This window comes from Phodopus roborovskii, unplaced genomic scaffold (assembly GCF_943737965.1).
Source record: "Phodopus roborovskii unplaced genomic scaffold, PHOROB, whole genome shotgun sequence".
Lineage (NCBI taxonomy): Eukaryota > Metazoa > Chordata > Mammalia > Rodentia > Cricetidae > Phodopus > Phodopus roborovskii.
Window position 1 is genome coordinate 4,129,519 of NW_026126598.1, and position 8,202 is coordinate 4,137,720.

Genomic DNA, 8,202 nt, shown 5'->3' on the forward strand with positions numbered 1-8,202 from the left:
ATCAGATTCTTTGCGAGCGATTCATGAGAAGCTGCTGATATGCTCCCCCAGGGGACCTGTATGATGGAAATCGGATGGGCCACGAAGCCTTGAAGTTGTTCCTCTGTTCTGTCCCTGTGTGAAATTCCCCACACTGTGAGTAGGACCCGCCCAGGCTGGCAGAGCTCGGTAGGGCTCGGCTTCCCTCATAAAGTACAGTTAGTTCAGAAAAGAAGCCATCAAAGGGAGAGAGATTCATCCGTTATCCGGGGCTTTTGCTGCTGCTGAATGGGAAGGAGGTAAATGGCACACGGTCCTGAATAGTCACCAACAAAACGACAGTTTTCAGTTACCTGCTTGCCCAGGAGGCCACCACATGCCCTCCCTGAGTCCCAGTCAATGGCTTATTCCCTAAGTTGACAGGAGCTTTTTGGCATCTTGGCTTTCATGGGGGATGCAAAGGGCTCCTGGCGGGAAGTGGGATATCCGGGTGCAAGATTCTACGTAACGACTCCCCTTTAGCCTCCTGCATGTGAGTTGCCCAACCCTGTGGCTGTGGCTGTCAAGAGCACTGGTTTCCAACAGAACCTGCTTTGCTACTGTGTGGGGTTTGCTTAAAGCGGGTCCCCAGTGGGATTCCCTTCTGTGTCTCTCATGGGAACAATATTGAGAAGATGCCTCTCCTCCTCCAAACTGCTCAAATGAGTGCCCAGGTCGACGAAAAGCAAAGCAGCAAGGTGCTGTGGAGGAATCATGGGTGTGGAGCGATGCTAGATCTCCTGTCTACAGGATCACAAGCCACAGACGATTTCTGCATGCAGCCTCTCAAGCCAGAGCCTCTCTCTGTGCCAGGGCATAGCTGGTAGCCCTGGCATGGAGAAGACCACCATCTCCTATAGAGAAGTGAGCACACAGCCAGCAGAGAACAAACAGCAAACTCTCCCTGATACCGCCACTGTTCGTCAATTTCTCATTGTTATTATTTTACCACCGTGTGGAATTTTTTTTTCTTTTTATCAAAAATAAAGTTTTTCATACAGTATATTCTGATCATCTCCCTTGTGTGGAATTGTTGTAATGAACATGGTTTTATTAAGTTACATGTATTAAATTTTAATGTAATGTCTTAGCAATGGAAAAAGACAGCGGACCCTGTGAACTGGCAAAGGACTCGCGTGAGCTGCCCACACTTGGCCATCCTCCCAAAAAAGATTTAATGTTGGACATGAGGCAAGCATCACGGCATTCAGAGGAGATAAACCAGCCTTCAAGTGGGGCCTCCACACCTGTGCCCTACCATCCCAGAGAATTGCCAAAGCATTCTCACTGGAAAGCAAGAATCTAGATAATAACAGGCCTGGCCAAGGAGGCACCTTTCAAGTCAGCATCACTGTGCACTTAGAAATAGTAACAGTTTAATGCATGTCTGCGGGACACTGCAGCATTCAAAGGCACAGGGTACCTTGGGTGTCTCAGATTCCCCATATGGGAATGCAGCTTAATAGCTATCATAATGACAGCTTGCAGGACAGGTATCATCAGCCCTTGCCACAGATGGGGTGGAGGGCACCACCACCTACTCCCTGCCCTAGGGGAGTCCTGCAAAGGATGGGGTACAGCAGGCTGAGATCATGAAAGGGACCCTGAACTTATGGGCTCATCTGCTACAGGGGGGACAGCTAGGGCAGCGTTTGCACAGGAGGCAAAGCTCATCCATTCTGTGAGAGCCTGCTGAGCCATGTCTATGACTGAATTAAAAAAAGAAAGAGGCAGTTGTCCAAAACAGAAACAAAATGCCAGGGAGCAGGGAAGGCACCAGAGCCTTCTAGCTGAGTGGTCAGGAGCAGATGATGACAACATGGGGGAAGGGGAGGGGCCATGTTGGTTGCTGCAGGGACCCCCTTAGAAGCGTCTCCATGAGTCACCTGACCCTACCAATCCAATTTCAGCTGTGTGGAGAGAGGCTGACAGCAAGAACATAGCATGCATGCATACAAAGTCATACACACATATACATACCACATGCATACACACACATATATACACACTACACACATTCAGCACCTACAAAGTCACATTTACATACACATGTATACATACACACCTACACAGATATACACGTGATGATACATACATGTGCACACATACACATACATGTACACACAAGCATGCACATACATGCTTTCACAATGCACACACACACACACGCACACACACACACACACACACACACACCTGCAGACTGATTTGAGGGCATCTGCCCAGATCAGTCCAGTATATGGGTATATACTCACCCAGTGCCCAGGAAGGGGGGACCTACCTAGATCAGCTCACTGTGGACTCAGCCAGAGCACTGAAAGGAAGGCTCAGCCTAACTGGAAGGGACACGAGGACAGATAGGAGGAATGGAAGATGACCAACTGAATGCCGGGGCCCATATGAAGCCAGGCTCCCAAATTTTCACCTGAGGTTGACCCCAGAGGAGATGTGCTCACTCCTTCTCCAGCCTAAAGCAAGCTCACCACCAGGACTCCTGAACTCCAGGATTCTGTCTCCAGGAACAGACTGTACCAGGCTTTTTCTTTTGGACCACCAACCAGCTCTGTGCCAAATCATGGTGTTGAATGCTCAGCCTTAGCTTAGCACTTTTCTTGCTAGCTCTTATCATTTAACCTGTTTCTCTTCATCTACGTTTTGCCTCGTGGCTTTTTACCTTTCTTTCTTCTGTACGTCTTTCACTGCTTCTCTATGTCTGCTGGCTGGTGGCCATCTTGCTCTGGGAATCTCCCTCGTTCTCAACTCCTTCTTCCTCTAGTTCTCCCCTAGCCTAGATGTCTCCTCCTATTTATTCTCTCTGCCCCCCAGCTTTGCCTAGCTATTGGTCATTCAGCTCTTTATTAGACCCATCAGCTGCCTGAGACAGGGAAAGAGAAACAAATGCAACACATCTTTACATCATTCAACAAATGCAGCACAAACAATGCAACACATCTTTACATCATTCAACAAATGCAGCACAAACAATGCAACACATCTTTACATCATTCAACAAATGCAGCACAAACAATGCAACACATCTTTATATTACTAAAAAAAAGCGGGAAGAAACAAGTGTGACACACCTTCACATAGTTTAAGTAACATTCTGCAGCATAAACAAATGTAACACATTTTTGCCCAGTTAAAATAATATCCCATAACTGCAGACCAGAAGACATCTCCCCTTGTGATTCCAGCTTTACTCACACCAGATGGACCCACAATCAAGTCAGAAAGACACTTGCCCACTAGCAAAACGGCACTTACTGGTCAAGCGTGACCTCAGGCTGGCTATGGATTCCACAGAGTAGAGCAAAAATGGACAAGAATGTCTAGGAGAATGAAGTACATCCAGTAGCATTTGTAATGAGCTTAGTGGTGGGCCTCATTCTTTTTTCCACTCAGCATCTGTATCAATAGAATATAGCATTTTAATGTGTGCATGCATGCAGATTAGCCTGCAGGTGTGTGTGTGTGTGTGTGTGTTTACAACTTTACATTTGTGTATCTGTGTATGTGTGAGATATATGATGGGAGATAGATACATACATAGATAACAAATGGATGATACATAGATAATAGATAAAGAATGGAAGATAGATAATAGATAGAAACCTGACAGGTGGCAGATTATACAGATTTTCCTGCCAACTTAAGCTAAGCCCCTCTTCTCCTAGAATACCCCCTCCCCGTATACCTAGGAGTATAAGGAAGAAAGCGTGTAGCTTGGGTGGGCACAGTCAGTGGGAGCCTTCTCAGAGAGAGGTGCTGAATGCCAGGCACCTTGTGTTGTCTCTGATCCACAGCCTGCTGGGAGCAGGGGTCACACACCTCAGTCCTGGTGCTCTCGGTGGCCTGTCCTGAGTGAAGCTCCCAGACGCACTATCTCACACTTATGCTGAAGTGATATCATCCATTGTGAATGGAGAAACTGAGGCAGAAAGCAATGAGTTCACTATTTCCCACAGTACAGAGCTTCACTGAGGAATCTAGGCTCTGTCCAGAGAGTCTGTTTGTAGCTGAAAGTGTGCCCAGTCCAGAGGCCACAGAAAGCCCACTCTGAGAAAAGTTATGCCCTGTGGGAAGACTTGCTGCAGACTCTGTTGCCAGCCTCTGAAACCTGAGATCCATAAATTGCAAACAGCTGTGCGTCAGTACCTCTCTACAGACCTGCCAGTGACCAACCTTATCAGACGCCTGGAGACCATTTGGCCTTGTTGTCTGCAGTGTCTGCAAGATGCCACAAGGGGGCAGAATTCACACTTTAAATTTAACTTAAGACCCTGACCTCCCAGGAGAATCTGAGCTGTTAAAACAGAAACCTTGAACTTTCCCACCTCTTCCCACAGCCCAAATTTAGCAAATTGACCCAAGGTGCTCTGTGCAGGAGCTGCTGCAAGCATCTATGCATACACACACACACACACACACAAACCTGCCCCTATTCATACATCTTTGTATGAGTGTATACACACATACAATTGAGCATTTGCATGTGTGTATCTGTGTACATGCACAGCATGAGTATGAGCAAGCGTGTATAATTAATTGTACATGTGCATATGCACACGGGCACACAATCAGGTGCACACATACACACAAGAACATACATACATATGATCACTCTTGCATACACTCCCATATGCAAGCAAACCTTCACTGTCACATACACACATAAGCACATAGGCACAAATACACATACACACATACTCATCTGCACATACATGCCTGTCTGATGCACATACACACATGCATAGATACATACACACATGCATGCTCATATACATGTGAGGTTCATACACATGCGTGCACTCACACACACATACACAGAGGCTGGCATCTCCTAGGATAGATTACATTTGCTTGATGCATGACACCTTGGTAGGGATGGCTCTCTTCCTCAGGCCTTTGGCCCTGCCATTTCCTGTTTAAATTCTGCTGAGACCTCAAGTTGCAACCTGGGATGAGAGACACACCTGCTCTATAGACATGTCTCGTACGGTCCACTGACTGTTTATAAACCGAGTTGTCAACATTTACAGACTGATGGATCCCACCCACACCTGCACCATCCTTGTGAGCATGGAAAAGCTTGTCTCCAGCAAGTTGAACTGGGCGGGATATCCTGAGGCAGGAACCAGCTGGGGTTGCAGAGGTGGCTTCTGTGGAGGTGACTCTCCCACCCCATAGTCCCAGCATCTGTCCTACTCCCCAAGCTCAAGTCTGCACCAGTCCAAATCTGCATTCTTTATACCCAATTTCCTCTTCCAGCAGCACCCTCTCTATGAGCCCCCAGGAGGCTTCTCCCCATGGCCAAATCGCTCCCAGCCCCACCCGAAGCCTTACATGGCACACCTACTCTGGCATCATTTGGGCATGGGTTTTTTGAAGAAGTGGTTGATTTATAAAGTGATACTCCCCTTAGGAGGGAGCGATACAGCAGGATTCCTGATACCCAAGCACAAAAGAATGGCCTCTTGAAGGCCTGGAAGGCCCAGTCTGAGGGGTGGGTAATCTAAATCTGCCCAGACCCCATCTTGGATATGACAATCCCTTCGCGTTTTCCCAGGGCCAGTCTACACACTGGACAGGGATGCAGGAAGCAGCCGCTGATTCAGGTCAAGCAGGATGGGGTAGGGGGTTGCAGCAGTCCCAGTGTCCTGTGGCAGGAATTGCAATGCAGAGCTGAGGGACCCAGTCTAAGAGGCCTTGCCTTGAGCTGCCACCCCTGCCACAGAGCTGGCCCAGAAGAGTCCAGAGCTGGTGAGGATGGAGGCAGGAAGCCCCAGATCCTTCTAATGAGTTTACTCAGCCTTTGGAATATCAAGTGTTTGTTTTCCTAAGACGAGAAAGAAGGATCAACAGTGGGACCCCCTCCTGGGCGGCCCAGCTGGCCCGTCCTTGCTTTGTTTGGGCCCCTGAAGAGCTGGTGTTTATCAAAAGCCACTTTGCACCTGAGACCTGGCTACCCACAGCCTTTGACAAGGACTGGGTAATCCCCTAAATCCCCAGCCACGCCTACAGAACTGGAGGGCAGTGGCTTTGAACTTCAGTCCCAGAGGCTTTAGCCAGGCAGCATGGCCTTTCTTTGAGCTACTTTCCTTTCTCTGGCAGACGGAGGTGCCGATGCCCCCCCCCCCCCCGTGCTCTTTCTGGGAACCCAGGCCACAGTCCTTCCCTAGCATGAGCCTTCTGCCCAGCTACCCACTGCCTTCCCTAAAAGACTCCTCTCCCAGGGTCTTCTGACCTTGAGCTGGAGCCCACCTGCACTAAAGGCAATTGTCAGCAAGGGGAGATCCAGTCTACGAAACGAAAGGCTGTTTTAAGTTTGGTGTTTTTTTTTTTGTTTGTTTGTTTTTGTTTTTTTTTTTTGTTTTGTTTTGTTTTGTTTCTGATATGCACTCAAGCTTACAAAATGTTCCAAAACCAAAACGCTGTAGAGAAATCCCAGGTCACTGCCTGCAGGCACTGTGTGTCCTTCTGTCTTCATATACACACTTAGGCAACACACATACACAACACATATACATTGTGCGCACGCGCACACACACCACAGAAATGTGTACTACACATAGACACACACACAACTCTAACAACCAGACTCATAACACCCCCCCACACACACACACAGTTGCACAGGCCTGTCCGTTTAACCAATCTGCCCCCATCTTCAAGGATTTCTGCTGGGCCTGCTTGAGAAGATCATTACAGCTGGGCCTGTTGACTTTGGCCTTCCCTCATAGAAAGAGGGGCAGGGAAGGTCATGGGGCCCTCACCTGGGTAACCAGCCGCCCCTCCCAACCAGCTGTATGCAATTCTGCTCTAATTGCACATGATCTTGGGGGAGGGGCTAGAGGCTGGAAAGGATAAGGGGAGGAAGGTCTAGCTAGACAGCCCTGAGAGAGTCACTCCTGCTGGCTGAGGATTCCATCAAGGTGTGACAGCCCTAAGGTCACCCATATTCCTCCCCGTAACCCACCACTCTGTAAAGAAGCTTTGCAAACACATCGGCACCCCAGAATGAACTCTGATGGAATCACATCTCAGTGTGTTAGGACCTTAGAAGGAGGAGACATTATGTCTCCCTCTGGTGGGGGGGGGGAAGAGGTGATTTTAACAACATACACAACACAGCACACAACTCACACACGTATCCACACAACACACACATGAACACATATACCCATACCACACATAGACACACACTTGCATTAATATACACATCACACACATAAACATACCACATGCAGAGACACCAACATATATGTATATATATGCTCACACGCACACTCATGTACCCTTACACAAACACCACAGAGACACACATACATGCACATGGGGTCTGCAGTGCGTGCATTCAGCTTTCACGTTTGCCTACTAGTTTAGAACAAAAACCTTCTCTGCCAAAACTGCCTTTTCCAGACAAAGTTAGTGCCCAGCGCCACCACAGCTGCTCCTCCCCCACCGCCCAGGCTACAGGAGCACCTTCCTCATTTACACCTAGGGATGTAAGCAGGGACACCTTGGGGTGTGGTCCGACTCACCCTATCCTGCAACTTGTCTCTACCATTTCCAGTTTGGTCTTAGACATCCTGAGACATGTTTTGCTCACTTCAAAGTTTATCTGGGTGATCTTGCCAAACCTGTGGGTAGCATCTTCCCCATTATTTTTTTAAACTGGTTCCTTTTAAGGAAAAATAATAATAATAACAAAACAAACAAATGAAAACACTGCTCTATCGGATATCAGACGGTAAAACTACTCAGCTTGGATGTTACCAGGTATGAGGGGAGGAGCCACCCTCACCAGAGGAAGAGTAAGTTAGCAGAGACACTTTTAGACATTTAGATGCAACTATTAAAATTTCAAGGCGGGGAGAGGTACTGGGAATGCGAGTCAGTTGGTAAAGTGCTTGTCTAGTATGGTGGTTTGAAAGAAAATGTCCCCAAAGGGAGTGGCACTATTAGGAGGTGTGGCTTTGTTGGAGTAGATATGGCATTGCTGGAGGAAGCGTGTCACTGTAGAGGTGGGCTTTATGGTCTCAAATATGCTCAAGCTACACCCAGTGTCTCAGACCACTTCCTGTTGCCCATGAGTCAATATGTAAGAACTCTCAGCTACTTCTCTAACCCCTTGTCTGCCTGCATGCTGCCTGGCTCCCCACCATGACAACAGTGGACTAC